At 43.8% G+C, this 23969-nt stretch overlaps 1 protein-coding gene and 1 long non-coding RNA gene across 5 annotated transcripts in view; one reads left to right on the forward strand and one right to left on the reverse strand.

The window, feature by feature from the left end:
* Nucleotides 1-15072, reverse strand: part of LOC115801621 (uncharacterized) — a 169576-nt gene extending 154504 nt beyond the window's left edge. For all 4 annotated transcript variants that reach the window (XR_016392743.1, XR_016392742.1, XR_016392744.1 and 1 more), the window contains exon 1: nt 1-15072. This exon is cut by the window's left edge and continues 63693 nt beyond it. The gene's annotated coding sequence lies outside the window, so the exon portion shown is untranslated.
* Nucleotides 12146-22895, forward strand: LOC149749617 (uncharacterized). Its single transcript, XR_016392746.1, has 3 exons — nt 12146-14079; nt 15055-20614; nt 21723-22895. It is a non-coding gene; the product is annotated as an uncharacterized LOC149749617 (long non-coding RNA).
* Nucleotides 22896-23969: the final 1074 nt, after the last annotated feature.

A 23969-nucleotide genomic window follows, 5' to 3' on the forward strand; every position in this document is an offset into this window, starting at 1 on the left:
TCAATATCCTGTGATAAACCATAATGGAAAGAATATTTTTAAAAATGTGTGTGTATATATATATATAAAACTGAATCACTTTGCTGTACAACAGAAATTAACACAACATTGTAAAACAACTATACTTCAGTTTTTTAAGAAAGTGTTCGCCTATTCTTAATGTAAACACTAATTATTGATTTAACCAAAATTTCTGTTATACTCTGTTGAGCAGAAGAAGGAATGGAGTAAGAGAGAGGAATACTTATTAATAGACGCCAATAAATGATGTTTAAAAGTGATAATTAAAGAATTAGCAGTATAATCATATTACTTAGAAATATAAAGATTAATGCTAGAAATATCAGCTAAAAGAAGTAAAAGGACCTCTCAGGACAAGGAATGAAGAGTTGAAGAGTAGCAGGACAAATGTAGTTTGTAATTATAATCCTTCTCATTTTATTTAGCTTTTAAATTATATACATGTATTATTTTGTTAAAATTTTAAACTAACAGGTGAAAATTTTTTTTAAAAAAAGAAAATAAAAGCAAATAAGAGGAATTTTTCCTACCAGATAAAAATTTAAATGAAAGCTAGGTATCAGAATACATCATAAATTATATATGTTAAACAGTACTTGGCACAGAAATAGACAAATAGATTAATGAAACAGAATAAAAGTCCAGACAGATTCACATTCATATGGGAATTCAAGTCAAGAAAAAAGCAGCATTTCAAATCAGTAGAGAAGCATTTATTTGATGATCTGCTGAGACACCTGTCAATCATTTAGGAAATTGCTGTTAGATCCCTGTCTCACACCATACACAGACATAAATTTCAGACAGATTGAAAAGCTAAATGCAAAAACCAAAATTTTAAAAAGAGAATGAGATATTATCTATATGTACTGACTTTGAAAAAGGCCTATAAAATATTTTTAGGTGAAAAAAGAAAATGGTAGTATAATATAATTAGTGATTCCATTTTTTCAAGTAAAAATATATGTGAGTGAGTTTGTAAGTGTGTGTTGTGTGTGTAATGAAAAGGGTCTGGAACATGCACCAAATTGTTTATATCAGTGACTAGATTTTCATAGCGGTGATAACAGGCGGGATTATATTTCTCAAAAATGTGGCAAAATTATGGATGATTATTACTTTCATTTTTTCAAATAAAAAATGTCAAAAGGAAAAATTTTAAATATTTTAAAGTAAACTTTTAATCTTAAACTTTAAATATATCCATCTTTTACCAGGGAACTTGTAAAAACTGTGTTTATACATAAAGCCTACAAGAATAAGTGCATATAGTTATATCTGCTAAAGCTTCTTCGATCTTTCATTTTTTTAAAAAACTTTATTGAGCCTTTCTAAATAGGAAACGTTCTCTTTAAGTAACATTTATTGAATGATTATAATGTGCAGTTCATAGAACTAGTTACAGCATGTAAGTTGTCATAACACCCTGGGTTCAATATGGCAAATTTTCTACAGAAAATTGCAAGCCAAATTAAAAGAGGAAAATACTCCTTCTACATTATGACATGAAATGACTTCAGAACTCAAAGACAATAATGGCAATTTTTAAATTGACTCCTGTACTGCAGAGAAACTGAAAAAATGGAGATTAAAAAAAAAAAGCATCCCTATATATTATCAATGGCAAGAACTACAAAGGAAGAGATGCATTAGGAGAAATTTTTCTGGAAGCATTTAATTTAAAATAAATCCTGCTTGTCCCAATCGTTTTTAAGCCCCAATAGTAAGATGTTTTTTCTCTTTCTCTGTAAGGTACAAAGCAGATCAACAAAATCAAATTGAAAGCAATAGAGAAAAAAAAAAGACAATTAGAGTTTTTACATTATCTTAGAAAACCCGCATGGATATTTGACACCTTGAGGAGCATCAAGTCTACACCTTGACCTCTATATCCCACCTCAAAGTCCTTTCCATCTCTTGCCATCATTTACTCAAAGACTGATTGAATGCCAGCTCTTTGCCAGGCACTGGACACTGCACTGGGGATGTGACAACCTCAAGCTGCTGTTAGCAGAGGGAGTGGGAGAGATGGATAAGCCAACAGGCAATTACAATTCAGAACTCAAATGCCAGCCTGGAGGTGCGTGCAGGGTGTGAGGAAGTCTGGAGCTCAGACTGCTTCCCACAGATGTCCACCGTCTCCCCAAAGAGAAGCCACAGGAAGGAATAGAAGAGTAACAAAATCTAAAAGCATTTTCACTTGTGACTGCAAAGTGAATGCCCTGTTACAGTCACTCAGACAGGAAAGTGTGAAATGGACGTGAGGGTGAGTAAAGGAGCCAGGGCCAGGCTGTGTAGACCAAGGTAGAAGGTCCTTCGTGGGCTGGACAGGACCAGTGCCCCCAGCCCCCTCCCCTCCCCTTCTCACCTGGCCCCTGGTCCCTGTCCTTCCTGGTGCTGCTGTCGTCCTGCTGCCACTTGTCCTGCTGCCTCCGGAGAGGTTGCTGTAGGCTGTGCACAGCTGTGCTCTTCCGGAGATGCCCCCACACACCCCATCTCCACTCCCTCCCTCCCCCGCTGGCCCCTCCACTCAGCTCTCACGGGAGGGGGCAATTCTTCCCCACCCACCCCACTACCCCCGGTGTTTTCTATGCCCAGCCCTGCCCTGCCCTTCATTCTCCACACACAACAAATGTCCGGGCAGTGACAACTAAGATCTACACATAGCCGCCAGAGATAATGGATGTGTACAATTCAGGGAACAGCTTCCAGGAAGTGCCAAGACTCAGATCCCCCCTCAGGGTCCCTTACATCCCTCTCCCGCTCAGGGCCCAGCCTCTGCCATTGGGGCAGGGAAGTGCTCCAGGCCTCTCCCGCCTCAGAGTCCAGGGAGGGCGGATCTTCTCTTATATTGCCTCTCACTGCCCAAAGAGAGGGAAAACCATTGGTCCTGCTCCACACCTGATGTCCCAGTGCCATTATTGGTAGGTCCCCTTCCACTGCCCAAACAGCTTTAGTTTGGATGTTAAGTTTCATAGTCACCTTGACTAGGAATAATCTACTCTAAGACTGACAGTAAGAATACCCATTCCTTTCCAGAAAATCCCATCCCCAGAACCAAGGGAATGATCAGGCCCTGTGGGACCGGACAACAGTCAGACTCCAATTGCCTGCAAGTAGTACATTTACCAAAATCTGGCTCATTCAGTCTTACATATCATGCGTGGGACATCAGCCATCCTATCCAGGTTTGCATTTTGACAAGATCAATACTGTCCCTTTCCAGTCACCCTTCCAGTGAGAGGTGAGTGCTAGGCTCATTAGGAGTCCAAATGAACTTTCAAGTCTGGCCTTGTCACAGGCCAGTCAGACTACAAGCCACTTGTCCATAGGACGGTTCGCCCAGCACGGTTCACCTTCAACGGCAGGACCTCCGGATGTAGGAGGACTGAGACATTTTAGCAGATATACAAGCACCTAAATATACAATTAAACCACGCACCCACCTACTAACTCTATTGGGAGATGGAGACTAATATCAGCTCAGAAGTGAAAATCTTTCTGTCTGCAACATTTGGTGTGAACGGCAATATCCAATATCTGATCAGCAAGCTTATGCTACCTGCAGGAAGGTGATGCAGATCAGATCAGAGAGGAAACTGGCCTTTGCAAGCCATTCACCCTCAGACCCAATCAAATGGAGTCAGGACGTGACAGGAAGAAGCTATAAAAGAGCAGGCCCAGGTACCTGGATGGTCTGGGGTCTACTTACCATGTTTTTCCCCTTTACTACTCACTTCAATGTTTACATGGCACGTGTGGATTCTGCTCCTGCTTTCGAAGCCTCCTAGCACATGAGATGATTGTCACACAAGGAACACTGATTACGTCTGGGCTGCTCAAGTGTCTCACAGGCTGTGAGTGGCTGAGTTTTCAACACTACCTGGCACCCAGCTCACACCAGATTTAATAACTGTAATGCCAGCCTAGAGTGGCATACAGCTATCCTGTGGGTATGAAACACTCCAACTTGCCCCGTATGTCTAAATCTGTATGGAGTTTCTCATTTTCTAAATTGAGTCAGAAAATTTAGACCTGAATTCTAATTCTAGCTTCTCCTCTAAATAGCTCACATCTACTCCCGAGGCCTCAGGATCCTCAAGTGGAAAATATAATGGTTGGCCTAGGAAGCCACTAACGTCCCTTCCTGCTCTGTCATTCTGTGGGACTGCACTTCTGGTGCCAGTTGTCATCTGGTTGTTGGACCTCAAAAAACATTCTCCGGGCCTCAGTTTCCTCATGTGTTAAAGTGGTGCCAATACAGTGAGCACCTCACAGGGAGGTTGTGGGCTTTAAGTGGGACAGCGTACAGGGCAACATGCAGGAAATGAATGCATACAGTAGGAACTCAATAAATGTTAGTTTGCACTCTCCCAGATTCTCCATCTGTGAAAGCTGAATGATACCTGCCAGTCTATCCTGTGAAAATTTAAATGAGCTATGGAGAAAGATGGAAGGTGCCTGGAATTAAGAAAAGCATATGCGAAAAAGAAAAGAAAAGCATATGCAAATGGAAGGAATTATTATTATGCAAATATGGGTGGAAATCAGTTTCAGAGCAGTAGCAGATTTGATGTGCCTGATTAATTTATTAAACAAACTACAAGCATAAATATCTGAAAACTAAAAACCATCTGCTTTAAAGCCCTGGGTTCATCTCAGATGAGACTGAAAGACAGAGGGCAAAGGAGGAAGCTCAGAAGGTTCCAGGGCTTCTAAGGCCCTGAAGCCAGGCCAGGAGGGAAGCTGAGGTGGGGGTGATGGTGACAGAGTGACTGTTGAAGGAGAGGAGGTGCCGAGGCCAAGGCACACCTGGGAACAGAAGTGATGACGGCTGAAGCAGAGGGGTCGCTGCAGAACTGCTCACTGTGGCTTATGGAGCATTTTGGCTCTTGTTAACATGAGGAAATTCAGCTTCCCTTGTTAGGAAAAAGGGCAAGAGATTTTACCTAGGAGAGGAATCACCACAAGAAACAGTGTGCCTGCTTCAGCTCAGAGGCCTTGCAGAGACTGAGCTCTCAGGCCCACAGGCAGTGGGTCTTCTCCTGGGTCTGTTCAGACGGAAACAGAAGCTGTGGGCTGCTCAGAGAGATACAAAGCTCTGGGCAGGAATCTGGGCTTAGCTGTGGGGTATTTTTTTTACCATTTTATTTCTAAAAAAAAAAAAAAAAATCTCAAACATACAGCACAGCTGAAAGCACTTTCCAGGGAACACTGGCATAATCCTACCTGGATTCTATCTTGATTGTTTTGCTATACTACTTTCTTGATCACATCTATCCCTCTATCCATCCATTACTCCATGTTAATTTTGGTGCATTTCGAAGTGACCTACAGGCCTCAATACCCTTTCCCCTAAATACTTCAGCATGCATACTATTAACTGGAGCTCAATAATTTTTTTTACAGATCTTTCCTTCTGATATAAAATTTACATACTATGAAATGCACAAATACTAAGATAATAGGTGCTGTGTTTTGACAAATGCATGCACCTGGGTGACCCAAACCCCTATCAAGATGTAGAACATCCAGTCACCCCAAGTTGGCTATAGATTTGTTACATGACCTTGGACAAGACCCTGTTTACCTTTAATTTCAGCATGTCCCAAACTTTTCTGATCACAAAACTCTTTTTCCAAATTCCAAGTTCCAAAGTCTGTCTTAAACAATTCAGCCTACTAGATGGAATGTTAAATACCATTCAAGCCCCCATATTACAGTTGAAGAAATCTGAGAACTGGAGACGTTACTTATCCTAGATCCCTAAGCTGGTAGCACAATTAGGACAGGAAATTAAAATGTATTGAGCAACCTCTCCAAACCAGGAAATATATTAGGTGCTGGGTTGATGTAAAGATGAAATACGATTACATATGTGAGGTGCCTTGCATTACGTCTGGAGCAAGCAGACACCAAAAATCATTAGTGCTTTTCTCCTCTGTTCCATACTAACATTTTAATATGTTCACATGGCTAAGATAGTAAATGCACATCCTTCACCTCATTCCATTATAGTAATAACCCATGAGGGAGGCGGGGGAGGCATTTTTATCCACGCTTTGCAGGAGATTATATAGCTTGTCCTGATCATCATTAGTAAATGATGGTGGTACCAGGACTTAAACTGAGTCTCCTGACCCTAAATAATTTCAGACGAGAGACTTAGGAGCTTTGTCCATGTTCCCCCAGGCCATCTGGGACTAGAGTGGAAGGGGAATTTGGAAATGCTAAGAAGGCTATATTTGGTTCCAAGTGACAGAAACCCAACTTGAACTCACTAAAGAAGAGTTTAGTGGTTCTTATAATAGAAAGTCTCTCCCTCTCTCTTTCTCTCTCTCTCCCCCCACCCCCAAACCCTGCCTCCAATTTCCTCTTGTCTTGGCTCCATTCTCCGGCAACACCACCCTCATGGAGGTGGGATGGCCACCAGAAGGTCTTGGTTTACATTCACCCAGGTTAGCAATCTCAAAAGAAAAAGAGAACTTTCTTTTGTTATATCAGGCAAAAATCCAAGGATTGAGTTTACTGAACTAACTTGTTTCATGTGCCCATTCTTGAAACAATTATTATTATTATTTTTTAAAAGGATGGAATCTACTACTCCTATTACTGGGGGTAGGGTCAGCTCCTCCCACAGCCTGAAAGAGAGGGAGGATGTGTCCTCCAGGAAAATCAACATGCTGTTATCAGAGGAAAGGGGAAATGGACGATGGATGCTGGGCAGCAAAATCTAGTCAACAAAAATAAGTTTAACAAAACTACTGGGTGGGGGCTTCCCTGGTGGCACAGTGGTTAGGAATCCCCCTGCCAACACAGGGGACACGGGTTCGAGCCCTGGGCCGGGAAGATCCCATATGCCACGGAGCAACTAAGCCCGTGTGCCACAACTACTGAAGCCCACACGCCTAGAGCCTGTGCTCCGCAACAAGAGAAGCCACCACAATGAGAGGCCTGCGCACCACAACTAGAGAAAAGCCCGTGCACAGCAACGAAGACCCAATGCAGCCCAAAATAAATAAATAAATTTATTAAGAAAAAAAAAAAAAACAACTACTGGGTGACCAGGATCAACTTACACTGTTGAGAGTGGGTTAATCAGAGCTCTCCTGGAACTGTCCAAGCCCAGGCTTTAGAGGTTTTCATGGAGGTTTCACTATGTAGGCACAACTGATCAAATCATGGGCTGCTGGTGATTGAACTCAATTTCTAACCCCTCACTCTCCCCCGAAGAATGTGTGGGCAGGGGCTGACAGTTCCAACCCTCTAATCACCTGTTCGGTCTTTCTGGCCACTAGCCCCATCCTGAAACTATCTAGGACCCCCCCTCATGGCTCAAGAGTCAACCCATTAGCATAAACTTAGGTAAGGTTGAAAGGACCTCATTATGAATAACAAAAAACACTCCTAACACAAGGTCCAGTGGAAGCTCTTGTCAACTAAGAAAATGCCGAACACTTCCCCATTCCATAATTTAATAAAGCGTTCAGAGTTAAAAGGTCAATGCATTCATGTATTGTGCTTTCCAGGAACTTCACCTGATTTCTCACAGAAATCTTCAGTGCTTAAACCCAGGGATGCAACAGATGTATGAGGTCCACTCCAAACCCTCCCCAGGAAGGTCCCCAAGCAACTCTGGTCGGTTACCCCTTCCCCAAAGAGGACAGGGGCTGTGTCCTGCCCCATTGCAGCACTCCCTTACTTCCCTCAGAGATTTTCAGGCATCAGTGAAATTATAAAATAACTTTAACCCTGGCGAGGGTGGGGGGCTTTGGTTTTGTTTTCCAAGGTAATCACTATAATTGTCAGCATTTTGAATGCCAGGCCTCGAGGGCAATATTTCTGCTCACAGGAGCCTTCTCATCATCACCATTCCTACTGTGAGGGGGTATGAAAGGTAGGATGTGAAAAGGGATTGGCCCACAGCTTCTCTTTATCTAAGCACAGAGGACAGAAATAAGAAAAATTGTGGCAAAGATTGGAAGAGGTCAGCAAAGTTCCTCTGGGCCCCAGCCTTCATTTTGCCTCCCTCCCCTATAGTCCTTCCTTTCTCCTTCGACAGGGTCCCGCCAGCTTCCTCCTTTCTGCCCCCCAGGAAGGAGACGGGGAAAGGAAGGACAGAGAGAAGACAGAGCCCAGGGAAGCTTGGCACCGTGGAGCTAAAGGAAATCCAGGAATTGAGGAGCGAGAACCAGGACAAGAGACTTTTGAGTGAGTTGATGTTGATATCGATCAAACACGAAAATGGGGGAATTCCTGGCGGTCCAGTGCTTTCACTGCGGTGGCCCAGGTTCAATCCCTGTCCAGGGAACTAAGATCCCGCAAGCTGCACAGCATGCCCAAAAAAACCCAAAAAACAAAAACATGAAAAGGGGATCAGAGGCAATTACTGAAAAACAAATTACAGATTCTTCAAAACTCACTAAGTGGGAAGAGTTTAGCCAGATACGATGGATACTAATTAGAAAGTCCTCCTGTTCTCTAATCCCAACATAGACTCAAATTGGTCTTGATATCACTGTACCATCCCAACCACCATCACCTGGACTCCACATCAACCCTTGTTCCATCTTGTTCAGTCTTTCTAATGACAGCCAGAGGGCACTTCTTAAAACACGAATTGAGGGGCTTCCCTGGTGGCGCAGTGGTTGAGAGTCCGCCTGCCGATGCAGGGGACATGGGTTCGTGCCCCGGTCTGGGAAGATCCCACATGCCGCAGAGCAGCTGGGCCCGTGAGCCATGGCCGCTGAGCCTGCGCATCCGGAGCCTGTGCTCCGCAACGGGAGAGGCCACAGCAGTGAGAGGCCCGCGTACCGCAAAAAACAAAAAAACAGGAATTGAGTCATGTAACTCCCGTGCTTAAATCTTTCAACTGTTTCCAAGTCCACTTAAAATCAAATCCAAAATCCTTATCATGACTTAAAAAGCTCCACATCATCTAGCCTCTACCAACTCATATCTTATTGATCTCCCTCCTTCCACTGTGCACTGGCCACCAAACTTTCAGTTTCTCAAGATACCAGGAAACTACCCCAAGACCTTGACTCATGCTGTTACTGCTTCCTGGAAAACTTTCCTGCTCTCCTCCACACCAGCTCCCGTTCATTGATAAGACCTCAGAGTTCTCTGTTAAATGCCCCCATCTCAATCTCAATTAGGTTCCCCATGTTGCAATGTCTATCAAATAAAGTCAAAGTGTAAATGGAGAATAGCTTAGAACTCTATTAATATATTCCGGAAAAGATATATCAATTTGTAGATATGAAAGGATTCAATTGGTTGGTGGGAAAGACTAGTCCTAGGATACATAGATAGTTTAGCCTGGACAGCATTAACTTACTTAAATTCTTCAAGTTCCACCAAATTTTTCTCCATTTTCCCATTCATTCACCTGATCCTCCTGGGGGAGACAGAGCATCAAAGAAGTTGAGAGTGGGGAAGAATGTTGTGTAACAAGAAGTGTACTGAGATGGGGATCGGAAATCTGGACTCCATTCCCCTCTCTGCCAGCAATTAGTGTAAATTGGGGCAAGTCAAATCTGCACTCTGGGCCTTAGTCTCCTAAACTCTGATAATAACCTCTAAGATTCCTTCTAGCTTTTGTTTTTCAAGATACTAGGCTATCTGGATTAAATCCCCCCTTAACTCAATAATTTCTCCTAAAGTGCTCTAATGTAAACATACTCCTCTTAGCTTAGACACATGAGTGATATAGAACTCTGCTTCCCAAGGCATTCACTCCTTCTCTGTCGACCTGTGGTCTTAGAATCTGCCTCTCCGTAATTTTCTCTCATTAATCTTAGTGCACCAGAATAATCCAGAACAAGAGAATTTATCTGGCCCCATGACAGTGTTTAAAATGTAAAGATATTATCCTGGCCTCCATTTTCCAAGTTAAACCTCTCCACTTCCTTTCACTCTGTATATAAATGCTTTCCAGACACCTCAACATCCTTCTTGCCTATACCAGTCCTCTCTAGTTTATGAATGTCCATCTTAACACTTAGTTCCCAAAACTAAATTGTATATCCTTGCTGTGATCTCAGCAGATAGCTCTAAGAGTATCATCAGTGATCCAGGAAGAATACTTCTCCAAGTATTTTGGTTTGATTAGCAACAAAACAAAAGCAAGCATTGGCTATCAATATGGCTGTTGATTTATTGTTTAAACCACCTACATTATACTACTGCTTTTCATAGTAGTGGTTCCAGCTGAGCCTGAACTGGGATTCAGAGGCTGAGATTATCTGATGAACTGGTTCTAATGGTGACTCATAGGCAGTGACCATTCTGCATGAGGTGATTTTCATGGAGGAAATAGCTGTGGAGAGGACTTGGTGCCAGAGTGCCTGGATGAAAATGAGAAACGAGGATATAGGTGTCTATCAAAATTGTGGCCTTCATGATGTCTTAGACCTCTGGAGAGTCGGGCTGGAAATGATACTAAGGTATACACAAGACAGTGTCAGAGATTGGGGGAGGTGGAGCTACTCATTTCTGGTCATGACCTAGAGGAGTCTGATGTGGTGAATACTGAAGGAAACATGGCCCTTGCATTGTCTGTCTCTGGGAGGGAACTTGGGGTTCCCTTGGAACACCCCAGCAGGCAGTAAGCAACAGACAACAGTGGGGGAGGGGAACCTGCTCCTTGGGTAGCATGTGGCAACCTCCTGAGGAACCCAAGAAAAGCTTAAGGGCACTTTGAAGGTGAACTGAAATCCGGTCTCAGGCACTGCCAGGGAAATCGGAGCTAGGGAAGTTGAATTACTACTGGTAATGAAAGCTCATTGGGACCAATAAACTGATGAAGCAAAGAAATTTGGGTTCTCTTAATATCAACAGTTGATGCAATCTCTTTCATGTTAATGTAAATCTAGAGCATCCAAGACTTTTGTGAAAAATTCCCAAGTGAGGCCATATCTGCTGGTTTACATACTATATTTTGAGTAACAAGAAATTAGAATATATGGCCACAGATCCTCTAAAAAAGTAGTGTCAGACAGAGAAGTCTCCTGAACCTGTAGTATAATAAGTTGGCGTCATTGCTCTTAGCTGAGTTTCCATCTATCTAAATCCTCTGACACTTTTTCCTAGTTGCTAAGAATGAACCTTCGCTCCCAACATTTTCGCCATCTTTGCGTGGTCCCTGAAAATAAAGAGAGAAAACCCACTTGCAAAGGAAATGCCTGGGAATCGAAGCTATCTGCTTTGGGAGATGGAAAAAATCAGCTTTTCTTAAGGACATATTAAAATTAATCCTAGAAACAGATCTTGAACTTTTGTTATATTTGAACTGATATGTGATTTTCCAGAATGACTAGCAAATGAGAGAAGTGAGAAAAAATAAGTCATTTTGATATGATTTCCTCACTTCTTTAATCCCAATATAAACTGTTTAGAGTTCTGTAGAGACTTCACCCACATAAAATCAAAACAAATGCTTACAGGAGGCTCCCTGGTGAGCTTCTAGATCTCGAGATCATTTTGGCCCGAGGGTGGTGCAGAAGCCAGATGGGTAGGTGAGGGGCAGAAAGAACAGGAAGTGACCTCACCCTGAATGACAGGCCCTGCTCTCACTCAGCCCCCAGCCCAAGCGGCTCATTTCTCTTCCTTTAAACAGGGTCAGAGGATCTTCACTACTGCCCTCATGCATCACACTCCAAATCTCACACAGAAAACCCTTTCTAACAACCAGCCTAAAACACAAGACAGCCCCTCAGGGATTGGGATACCAGCAGAAACTACATTACACTCAGGTACAGAGGGGTCTACAGACACACCCTTTGCCACTGGAAGATGGCATCTCAGAGGAAGACCACCCCAACTCAGGCTCGACCTTCAGAGCAAGCACGGTGGGTGCCCTTCTTCTTGTCCCTGCTACCATCTTGAAGTCCTGGGGCCTCAGCTCTCCAGCAGCAGTACTTTGGTGACCCTGCCCACTCAGGCTCAAGTAACATTTCTGCTGACAATGTGTGAGGTGCAGACTGTTTACACAGCACTTCTCCTCCAACAGAGGCTCCCTGAGTGTAAGAATACTAACTTCAGAAGCCAAAGAGACGACCAGCTGGCTTCTTTCAGTGGGCCAGGCCCCAAGCAAGTCACAGATGAGGGAACACACACGTTGCAAATGGATGGCAGGGAAGCAGCTGGCTCGGGTAAAATGTAGCCAGGCGGGTGTCTAAACTTGGATGGGTGACTGATAAAGAAATTTATTCTGTCCTTTGATTTCAGCCTGCCAGCCCAGTGGTTGTTTTTCATATCTCCTTCCATTTATTGATCTTTTAGTCCTCACCTTTTTAAAAACTGAGGAAGCTTATGACAAAAGCCCAAAATCCAACAGACCCCTTAAAACCAAAATAAAAGAACCAGGGCCTGGATTGGAAAACCAGGAAAGCACTGAAGTATATAATCTAAGCTGTAGATGATCATTGTAATCAACTCCCAAATCAGCTCTGTGCTCCGGATAGCCAAGGCAAAAAAGGAAAACTATTAATTTTTAAATTCTTACCTAATAAAAGGAAACATACTTGTTTATTAACAGAAATAAAAAGTCTCCTGTCTCTAAACTCTAAGGTGACCCTTCAATATCTTGGGTTTTCCCAATTTGATTAAATCACAGTCAGGGCTGACCTACTGTTCCTGGGAACTGATTCTGCCAACACTGGAGAGTCAGAAGGCCACTGTCTTGTTTCTGGACTTTATGTACACCTCTATGCAGGGAATATGTGATGATGTTATAACTTATAGAGTTACACTTCTGAAATACAGATGAATTATTGAACTTGAACTGTCAAACAACTCTAAAAATTGACCTCTCTTAAAATAACAATTATTTTCATATTAGAGTCCCAACATCTTATGGTGGAAGGGTCCATGTATGCTAACTATGGGGGAGGTGACACTCATCTCCTGAAATCCTGCCCTCCTGTTTCTTTTCTTTTTAACCTGACATATAACAGTGCTTGCTTGTCTGCTTGTTGTTTACGTTTTTAAAACCTGGGGTGTGATCATTTACATATATACATAACAATTACCATTTTAACCATTTTTAAGTGCACAGTTCTGTAGCATCAAGTACACTCATCTTTTTTCCCATTTCTGCAACCCAACCTCCACTCTTAGCCCCTCCTATAAAGAGAAAATCTACAGACATTGTTATTTTTCTTGGGGCTTTATGTCTCTTTACCTCTTTTTTTTTTTTAATGAATTTATTTATTCTTTATTTATTTATTTTTTGTTGCTACGTGCGGGCTTTTCTCTAGTTGTGGCGAGCGGGGGCTACTCTTTGTTGTGGTACGTGGGTCTCTCACTGCGGTGGCTTCTCGTTGCGGAGCACAGTCTCTAGGCGCACGGGCTTCAGTAGTTGTGGCTCGAGCGCAGGCTCAGTAGTTGTGGCACACGGGCTTAGTTGCTCCGTGGCATGTGGGATCTTCCTGGACCAGGGCTTGAACCCATGTCCCCTGCATTGGCAGGCAGATTCTTAACCACTGCGCCACGAGGGAAGCCCCTTTGTGTAATTTTAAGGAGATAGTTCAACAACAACAGAAGAAGAAAGAAAACAGCCTCAAACATGCTTCAAGGAATTTGGGAGGCTTGGGAAGCAAAGTAAAAAGTCCCCGAGGACAAAGCCCTGTATTTAAATACCAGTGAGGTGACTCGCAGGGTGAGGTGGGGCCTATGAGATGCCAAAGCAAGTGGTCAGTTGATTAGTTTTCGTCCAGTGAATCATCTGGTTGAGGAAAACGCCAGCAATCTCTGCCGGCAGCCTCCCCAGCCTCACCTAGAAACCCACTGTCAGCCTCACTTCCTCTCTCCCGCATTTGAGGTCTGGGCATCTGCATGAAGCGAAGTGAGGAAACATCCATGCTCTGGGTCACTCCTCCAAGCCCTGGCAGGAGACCCCTGCCCCTCCCTCCCTTCTCCCACAGGACGATCTGAGCTGGGAGACTTCAGGCAGCCACCCAGAGCCAGTCCCTCCCACACCAGGACTCAGGCTGGGACCCAATGCAGAGGGGCTGCTGGGAATCGACGCAGGGACACGTAGTTTCCTCCTGCCTGGTAAACCCTTGGAACAATCTGATGACTCGATTTTTTAACTCTGTTCCACAAAAAAAAAAAAGTGCTCCTGCAATAAGAGCAGTCAAGGAAGTATCAGTTCTGTTTTCTTTTGTTTTTTTGGTTTTTTGCAGTTGCTACATTTTCCGGTTGAAAACTGCTTGAGTATCTATAATGTTGTCTCCACTTCGCCTCTCTAGCTTTCTTGCTTTACTGAGAGCCCTGAAACTCGCCATGCCTCTAGAGTATACAAACTTGTTCAAAAGTTGTTCAAAAATCCCTACCACTATAGCAGTGAAACTACTGAAAGCTCTCCGTTCTTTCTCTGAAAATGCCTTCTTGTGGCCAAATCTCCCACAACCTCCAAGCTCAGAACGTGCCCAAATCCCCCCAGTCTGTCCAGAGGGTCTGGAATGCTGGGCATTTCCAGGAAAGACCTAGCACCAGATTTCCCCAAGAAAATGGTTGCCCTTTGGTGCAACCATTTCACTAGGCTCAGAGTACTGTTGTATAAAGTTCTGGGGAACCAGGCTCAGTTCCTTCTAAGCACAGAGTCGCTGTTCTGAGGACAAGTCCAAAGCCAAGGTTTTCAAGACTACATGTTGGGCCCCGTCTTGCTTTCCTACACTCTAAGGGAGAAAGGGAGGAAAACAAGGAAGAACTATAGCACTTGTTGTTGTTTTAGGATGATAGTACTTTTTTTTTCTGGCAGGTGTGGGCTTAGAGCACAGGTTCAATAACGACATCAGGAAACCCCACCTGTTGGGTGGATGAATCTGTTGGGACTCTCTGAGTGGCGACTGAGAAAAATCCCCTTGCTCAGCAGGCATGAGCAAAGGGGAATTTATCGTCTCAGGGAAATGAACATTTCACGGGTGGGTCTGGCTGGATACCTAATTCAGACCAAATGATGCCAGGAATCAATCTCTCTCTTGCTAACTATTCGTCTAATTTCCTCTATGTTGCCTTCGTTCTCAGCACACCATCATGTGGAACTCCCAAAGAATCCAGGCTTTCATTCAATTAGACTAAGGAGAGAGCTTCTCTCCGTTTGTATAGCTCCACATAAGTCCCAGGGCTGATTCACAATGGACTGACCTGCACGGCATGCTCTCTCTGCTTCAACAAATCAGGAAACTTGAAAAATGAAATAAGCTGATTGGCCAGGTTTGGCCCTCCGGAGCCCTGCTACTCCAAAGGAAAATTGAGGTGATGTTACCAGAAGAAGGAAAGGATGGAGGTCAGACAAGAATATGAAATGCCCTCGACAGGGGCATGTGGTGGTCTTGTGTAGCCAAGACTGCTTGGGGTACAAGCAGGGACAGCTCACAGGTCAGCAGTTCCAAGGATCAGTCATGTCCGTGGCGCATAAGCTCAAAGGCCTTGGAGAGAGTGGTGAATAAATTTCAGAAGCAATCCACGCTTATGAGCTGAATCATCACAACTCCTAAATGGCAACCTGAATTCAGGGAAACTTAGAGACGCGGGTGAACCAATGAATTTCGTGGAGAACACAGAACTTGCACCAAGTCTTGAAGAATGCGCAGGACCAGATGGAAAGATGGGCCGGGGTAGCAGCAGGAACTATGCAGTTCAGCATGAATAAAGGCTAGGCGTCTGGCACAAGTGTGAGAACCGTGGCAGAGAGGAAGGGCCACGGCTTCCGAGGGCAATCAGCCCCTAGGAGAGGGGGAGACACATGGGCAAGAGTGGATGGGAATTTGAGGGACCAGATGAACGCTCCATCACTGAGAGCAGTGACTGACTCTCGTTCTGTCCTCTTCCTCTTCTGTCTGTCTCTGATGTTTTAACATTGTCAGTATTTTGATTCTACCTTGGGCTAAATACAGGTTTTTCTGTATTGCATTCTAATTGTTTAAGAGCAGAGCCACATGCAGGAAAGCATTCCCAACAGGATGCCAGTGCCCAGTGATCCAAAGCAGGCCCAGGGCCCTCATGCTTTACCCTGTCATGTGCCTACCTGTCATCAAGATTTCAGGGCTGCCAAGAGACAGGGCTATGGTAGCAGACTTAAGCCATCCTGTTACTAGGAGATGCAGCTGATTAGTTAGACCACCTGTAAGCAGAGATTAGTATCCATCCTCACCTGGGAGAAAACAAGGGGTGGAAGGATTGGGGCACAGGACACATAGGAGGCAGGGAAGGAAGAGCTAAAGAAAAGACTCATGACACGGTGTCCTTCAGGGTCGGGGAAGGGCAGTAAAAACACAGCCTTGGAGCCACAAAGACCTCGGTTTAGCCACAGGGTACAAACTTTCAGTTATAAGACGGATAAATTCTGGGACTCTAACATACAGCATGGTGACTATAGCTAATAATAGTACCATATTTGCTAAAATTTGCTAACAGAGTAGATCGTAAGTGTCCTCACCACACACGAAGAGTAGTAACTATATGAGGCGATGGGTTTATTAATTAACTCGATTGTGGTAATCATTTCACTATATATGTATATTAACTCATCACATTGTACATCATTAAAAAAAAATCACATTGTACAACCTAAAAAAAGACGGAACTCAGTTTAAATCTGCGCTTAATAGCTGGGAGGCAGAACTTAATCTCTTTAAACTGCAGGTTCCTCACCAATAAAACAAGGATCATAAAACTTGTATTTTATTGCAAGCATTAATAAAGAGGAAGGAAGGAAAGTCCTGGCTCTGCATACTACTGTTCTGCCACTCCCTCACCATGGGTCCTGGGACAGGTTAACCTTAACCTCTTGAAGCTACAATTTCCTCATCTGTAAAATAAAATGATAAAAGTGCCTAGTTCGTAGCGTTGTGGTTCGGATTAGATAAGATAACGCACGTACAAATTCAACAGCGTCTGGCAACAGTAAGCACTTAACAGGTATTCATGATGGTGATGGTGATGATCTTAATTGTATTAGGGTGCTTGTGACTGTATGTGACAGAAACCCCAAACAGAAGTGACTTAAACTGTAAAGAAATGTTATTACATGGTGAAAAGTCCCGAGGTAAAGAGATTCCAGAATGAGTAATTCGTTGGCTCAAAAATGTCATCAAGCAGCTATGCTCTTTCCTGCCTTCATTCCGAGCTTCTCAACACGTAGGCTGTTTCCTAACTTGGGTTGAACCTCATGGGTGCAAGATGGCTGACATCACTCCAGATACCACATCTTCTTCTAACAATCTCCAAAGGTGGAGAAGATCACGTCTTTCCTTTTCAAGAAAAAGGAAAATTTTTCTGGAAGCCACCCTCTATCAGCAGACCTTCCCTCACAGTGTAATAGGGAAGAAACTTTGCATTCTATTACAAGTTAATCACTATAGGGATGTTGCTTATAAATTTAAATTATATATATGGCCCATCTCTGGGAACTCTGTTTCCCAGGTAATGAGCATTAAGCTAAAATACCTTTGTTTAGCTCACAGGAAACACCCTGACCAGGCCCACCCGTGAATGACTGCAGGAGGGAAGAAATTAACACAACCCCTCCAGAGCTTTACTCTCTCCTCCTTAAGTATACAAGAAGCCTGAATTCTAACTCAGGCAAGACAGTTCTTTGGGACACAAGTCCACCATCTTTTCGATCTGCTGGGTTTCTGAATAGTCGCTATTCCTCACCCAACAACTCCTCTCTCGATTTATTGGCCTGTCCTATGGCGAGCAGCATAAGTTTAAACTGGGTAACAACAGCTCCTTAGCCAGAATTCCATACACATGCTAACACCTAAACCTATCATTGGCCTCTCAAGAGATGAATGACATCATGGTTCCCTTAGCAAGGAAGAAGGTGGGTATGGCTGTTGAGAAGGCAACCAACATCAGTCACCTCGATAATGATGATGAAAACTCTGGTCACAGAGTACAGAGAGAGGAGAGAGAGCTGTACGTGGGGGAGAGGGGAGAGGGCACTTTAGCTGTTTACTGTAACTCTTTTTTTTTTTTTTTTTTTCCATATGCGGGCCTCTCACTGCTGTGGCCTCTCCCGTTGCAGAGCACAGGCTCCGGACATGCAGGCTCAGCGGCCATGGCCCATGGGCCCAGCCGCTCCGCAGCATGTGGGATCTTCCCGGACCAGGGCACGAACTCGTGTCCCCTGCATTGGCAGGCGGACTCTCAACCACTGCGCCACCAGGGAAGCCCCTACTGTAACTCTTAAGAGAAGAATCTTTGGAATCACAAAGTTCTACCCCAAATCTTGGCTCTGCTACTTTCTCATTGTGTGAACCTGTGCAATTATTTATCCTTTATGCCTTTGTTTCCACAGCTTAGAAGGTCAATATCTAAAGGATGTTTGAGAATAAAATTAAGCCACACAGAGTAAGTGCTCAATAAATAAGTGAAACTATCTTTAGTACTTCTAGCCTAGCAACAAGCACAGAAGCCAGATCAGTTGCTATGCCAACAATCACATAAGCTATTGAACATGTCCATATGTGCTACTACAGTAGACTCTTTCTTCTCTGGGGCCGCAGAAGCACGTTCAGAATGAGGGGAAGAGATTAGGAATGCAGTTGTGGAACCAAACAGGATCCAAGCTGCTTCCAGTGGTACCATTTAGGAGCTATATAATCTTGGGGAAGTTACTGAACCATCTCTTGGCCTCAGTTTTCTCATCTGCAAAATGGAGTAACAGGCATTTAAGTTGTGGGATTAAACGAGTTAATACAAATGCCTGCGGGTAAACTGTCAATAAAGGTCAGCTATTGTTAGCAGGTTTTCTCCTTTTGTCATAAAGATGCCGTTATTCTATTCTGTCTCTCACTCGGCAAACTGTCACAAAAGCAGCAGAGAAAAACCTGGCTTTCAATTCTTGCTCCTTCTCTTAACAGCCACGTGGCCTCTGAACATCGAGTGCTTCTTCAGTAACATGATCAGCCCATCTACCCCTCCAGAGATGGCAGGCTCCGAACACAAAGTTTTGAGGACCGAAACTCAACATATAATGCCAACAATTCCAATTTTTGTCTCATTCTTTCTTATCACCCATACTCTTCTTTGGCTTCCTGCCTGGAACTTTATCCTCTACTATGTCACTAATTATCATCATCTCCAATAACTCCATTTTCCCTTCAACCCAAATCTTTATGCATCATTACTAATAGCCTCTTCAATGTGCCTCGAACTTTTTACTCTGGGATGGTGGGAAATACATGTATGTGTATTCTTTTTTTAAAAATATATTTATTTATTTAATTTATTTATTTTCCTTATTTTTTTGGTTGCGTTGGGTCTTACTTGTGGCACACGGGATCTTCACTGAGGCGTGCGGGGTCTTTCATTACGGCGCGCGGTCTCTTTGTTGTGGCGCGTGGGCTTCCCTCTAGTTGTGGCGTGTGGGTTTTCTCTCTAGTTGTGGCACACAGGCTCCAGAGTGCGTGGATTCCATAGTTTGAAGCACGTGGGTTCCCTCGTTGAGGCACACAAGCTCAATAGTTGTAGCGCGTGGGCTTAGTTGCCCCGCAGCATGTGGGATCTTAGTTCCCCAACTGGGGATTGAACCCACGTCCCCTGCATTGGAATGCAGATTCTTTACCACTGGACCACCAGGGAAGTCCCGTGTATTCTTTTTATTTATTTTAAATTCAATCTATTTTCCCCATCTCACAGGGACTGGTGCTGAATCGGCATATGCAAAATGCTAGCTAAGCACATAGTAATGCTTATTATAAATGCTAAATAAAATATATGATGTCAATAAATATTTGCAGAAGTCCTACTGTGTGCAGGGCACTAGGCTACTGAGATGACTCAGGCACAGTTACTGCCCTCAAAGAGCTGACCTACTCCAGTTTGGGAGTGAAGACTTGTGACTAAGTAAACATTACACATATAAATATTTCTCAAATAAATATTTAAAGTAATAAAGGCCTTTTAGAAAGAATAATGAATTTCACAGGTTTTGAAATGGAAGTCACTGAAAAAGCACCAGAAGGTGAACTTTCTCTAACAACCTTTAATATTTTAAATGTTTGAGACTGTGTCATTTTTTCCAGAGCAGATGAAACCTAGATGATGACTTGCTAAAAGTGTAACTACTTATAGGTTTCATTTGTTTATCCTTTTCTGATCTGGCCTGAAGATGAAGCAGTGGCTGGGTGTGAGTGTGGGATGGGTGACTGTGGCCTCTAACCTGGGTGTTTAACCCCAACAAAATGTGATGCTGACCAGGGTGATGGGGAGATAAAGTGTTTACTGGAAGGAAGGTGGGATGAAATTCCCTTTAAGATTTCTGTTTCGGTCTGTGTTCTTTGTGCTTCTTCATACAGCAGAAACCAACTCTGACTGTCTCAAGCAAAACCGTTTAGAAGGTTAGTAGGAACTCACAGAATCCACAGGAAGCTGAAGTTCAGGCTCTGAAAACAGGCTGGAATCAAGGCTGTTCCAGAGAGTCTGAGGCATCAGGATCACAGCCAGGCTCACTCTTAACATTCACAGGGTCCAGGACAAGCCTTTAAATGGAGCCCAGGGCCTGTGCCCACAACCCACCCACTTTCTCATTCCAGCTGCAGCCCCATTTTACTCCACAAGGGGCCTTTACACACTGGTGAGTAGCTCTCATACAAGCTCCTCCTATATACCACTCTCCCTCCAAAATATGCTCTCAGCCACCCCTTGGACCTGGGAGTGCGAACACTGTGGCCTGATCTGCCCTCGCAGGCTTGGGGCACTTCGGGCAGGATGCCCAGAATATGGTCTAGAAAAGAGGGTATGGGCTCTGGGTGGGCGGACGTGAAGCAAGAGGGATAAAAGTGGGGTCCTCTTGCCCAGGTCTAGGGAAGATACCATCCAGTGGCCAAACCTGTCATCTGTCCTCCCCAAGGCTATTCCAAGGAAGAGGCATCACCTGGGTTCCTGGGCTTCCCCCCAAGACCACACGCAGAAGTGCAAAGGCAATCTACAAAAGAAAAAAAACCAGGGCACTGTAGGCAAAGGTGACAGGCTAGATAGTCCTAAAGCAACAAACACTTCCGGCCATCGGGCCATCGCTTAAGACTCATGACTTTTCAATTCATAATAGCTGTTTACTCTGTGCTAGATCTGGGAGCATGTCCATCACCAATCATACCCAAAAGAAAACAAATCTCTAGTCAATTCTATTTTTTGTTAGTATATCTATCTGTAAGATCAGAGGACAGAAGGGTGTTTATTTAATCACTGCTGACATCACAGTAATCTACCTTCCTACTTCTTCCCACATATCCCCAACCCCTATCCCCAAAGTCTCCACTCCCTTGGAACTAATGTAAACGATCAAGATAACAAAGAAAGTTCTCATAGACTATCAGTTTAAAAATCTAGGACAAGATTGGGCTAGAATGGGACCTGAAACACACATGTCCACTGTGGCTCCCTGTTGACAAAAATACTGTCCTGGACATATACCCGGGACCCAAGGCAGGGAGGAAAACAGCAGATAACAGGGAAGAACAAATCTGACTCCCTATTAGATCTGTTCCTTTTACTTTAATCTTTGTGCTCTGTTGCCTGTGCTTAGTCATGCTGGCTCTGTACCTTTTGTAAAAGAATGTTGCCTGTAGCCTGAAATATACAGGTTAGCCTATTCTGAAGACTCTGACTTTTAAGAGTCCATTCATATAAAGGTAAAATGTTGCAGAACAGAGAATAACATTTGTCTTGTTGGGGGTTTCCAGGAATATCGAGACCTGACCTACGTGGACAGCTGCAAGAATAAAGGATTCTGACACCAAGAGGTTGGGAACAACCAACCACACCCCTCCCTCACTTTGCCTTTAAAAGTGCCTTGCTCCAACCCTCCCAGGAAATTAGGGTTTTTTGGGCATGAGTCACCCATCTCCTTGCATGGCCCTGCAATAAACCTTTCTCTGATCCAAACTCCGACGTTTCAGTTTGTTTGGCCTCACTGTCCGTTGTCGGGCACGCTAATTTGCATTCAGTAACAAGCAGAGAAGTAGTTTAGAGCATCACAGAATCCTCACTAAACTGTCAGGCACCTTAAGTTTCTATGTCTAGTCCCCTATTTATAAAAGAGAGAGATGTAGGCATTAAGTGTGCAAAATAAATTATTTAATGAAAGCTTCACATGTATGCAGGTAACAAGGAGGGAAAGAAAACCATCTTTAGAAACATTGAAAAGTGTACTGATCTGTTACGTGTGCTGTATTGTCACGTGGAGAGGCAAGTTGCTGAACACTGTGATGAGTATCGTGACAACTGTATGAAAATCAGGAGGAATTACATGTACATTCATACTTGTAATATGTTTAAAATATCTTGGAAGGGTATATGAGTAAATTAATGAAAGTGGTAGCAGGGACTGGTGGTTGGGGAACTGGGAATGGAGGGAAAGTGATGTGAAAGCAAAGGAAACAAAAGTTGAGGTGCACTTGTTCATATTACCCCAGAGATCCATAAAAGATTAGAACATGTGTATGTATTATCTATTCAAAACTGTAAATGGAAAGTCAGCTGCAGTGCTGGGGGTAAACAAGGATGTGCCAACCCCTTTCAGAAAACATACCCTCCTAAGAGCAAAGTCTTGAACAAATGGGATATTTTAAAAGAAATAATTGGGAAATCCTGAATTGCTTGACTGATGTATGATTGAGACTGGAATTTGCTTCCAGAATTTATTTCCTTTGTTTCGCCTGCTTCCTGTTTATTCTTTTTTTTTTTTTTTTTTTACGCGGGCCTCTCACTGTTGTGGCCTCTCCCATTGCGGAGCACAGGCTCCGGATGCGCAGGCTCAGCGGCCATGGCTCATGGGCCCAGCCGCTCCGCGGCATGTGGGATCTTCCCGGACTGGGGCACGAACCCGTGTCCCCTGCATTGGCAGGTGGACTCTCAACCACTGCGCCACCAGGGAAGCCGTCCTGTTTATTCTTTATATAGTGGAAGCACAAGAATCAGCAACATTATTTTCTAATCTTTGGAAAAATAATTAAACACGGGCAAAGGAAATTCTAAGAAGCCAAGAAGCACAAGAAAAAAGAAGCACCCAAATGCTTTAGCCAGCTATTTGGAAATTTCTTAAACATGCTCAGAAATGTGGAAGAGCGGATCTGCCAAAGAGAAAGTAAATTTGAAGGTATGGCAAAGGTGAACGAAGACCATTATGAAAGAGAAATCAAAACCGACACTCCTAGGGACTTCCCCAGTGGCACAGTGGTTAAGAATCTGTCTGCTGGGCTTCCCTGGTGGCGCGGTGGTTGAGAGTCCACCTGCCGATGCAGGGGACGCGGGTTCGTGCCCCGGTCTGGGAAGATCCCACATGCCACGGAGCGGCTGGGCCCGTGAGCCATGGCCGCTGAGCCTGCGCGTCCGGAGCCTGTGCTCCGCAACGGGAGAGGCCACAACAATGAGAGGCCCGCATACCGTTAAAAAAAAAAAAAAGAATATGTCTGCCAATGCAGGGGACACCATCCCTGGTCCGGGAAGATCCTACATATCACAGAGCAACTAAGCCCGCATGCCACAACTACTGAGCCTGCCTGCTGCAACTACTGAAGCCCGTGCGCCTAGAGTCTGTGCTCTGTAACAAGAGAGGCCACCACAATGAGAAGCCCACACACCGCAAGGAAGAGTAGCCCCTGCTCTCCGTAACTAGAGAAAACCCACGTGCAGCAACAAAGACCCACGCAGACAAAAATAAATAAATTTTTTTAAAAGGCACTAATTAATCCAAAAAAAGGCAAAAAAAAAAAAAACACACACACACAAAAAAACACCTACACTCCTCCCAGAGGAAACAAGGAATTCAAATAATTGTTCCATTAACTGAACACTACTCTATACTTGCAAAATAAAGATCTGCAGATACATTATTGACATTCTGAATATACCTAAGTATATAAAGTTTTAAAAAAGGCGAGAAAGATGATACTGTTTGAAAGAACACAGGAATCTTCCAAAATTGCTTG

Source organism: Delphinapterus leucas, chromosome 3 (assembly GCF_059928025.1).
Source record: "Delphinapterus leucas isolate spDelLeu-1000000601 "Yukka" chromosome 3, BTC_Dleu_Yukka2, whole genome shotgun sequence".
Taxonomy (NCBI): domain Eukaryota; kingdom Metazoa; phylum Chordata; class Mammalia; order Artiodactyla; family Monodontidae; genus Delphinapterus; species Delphinapterus leucas.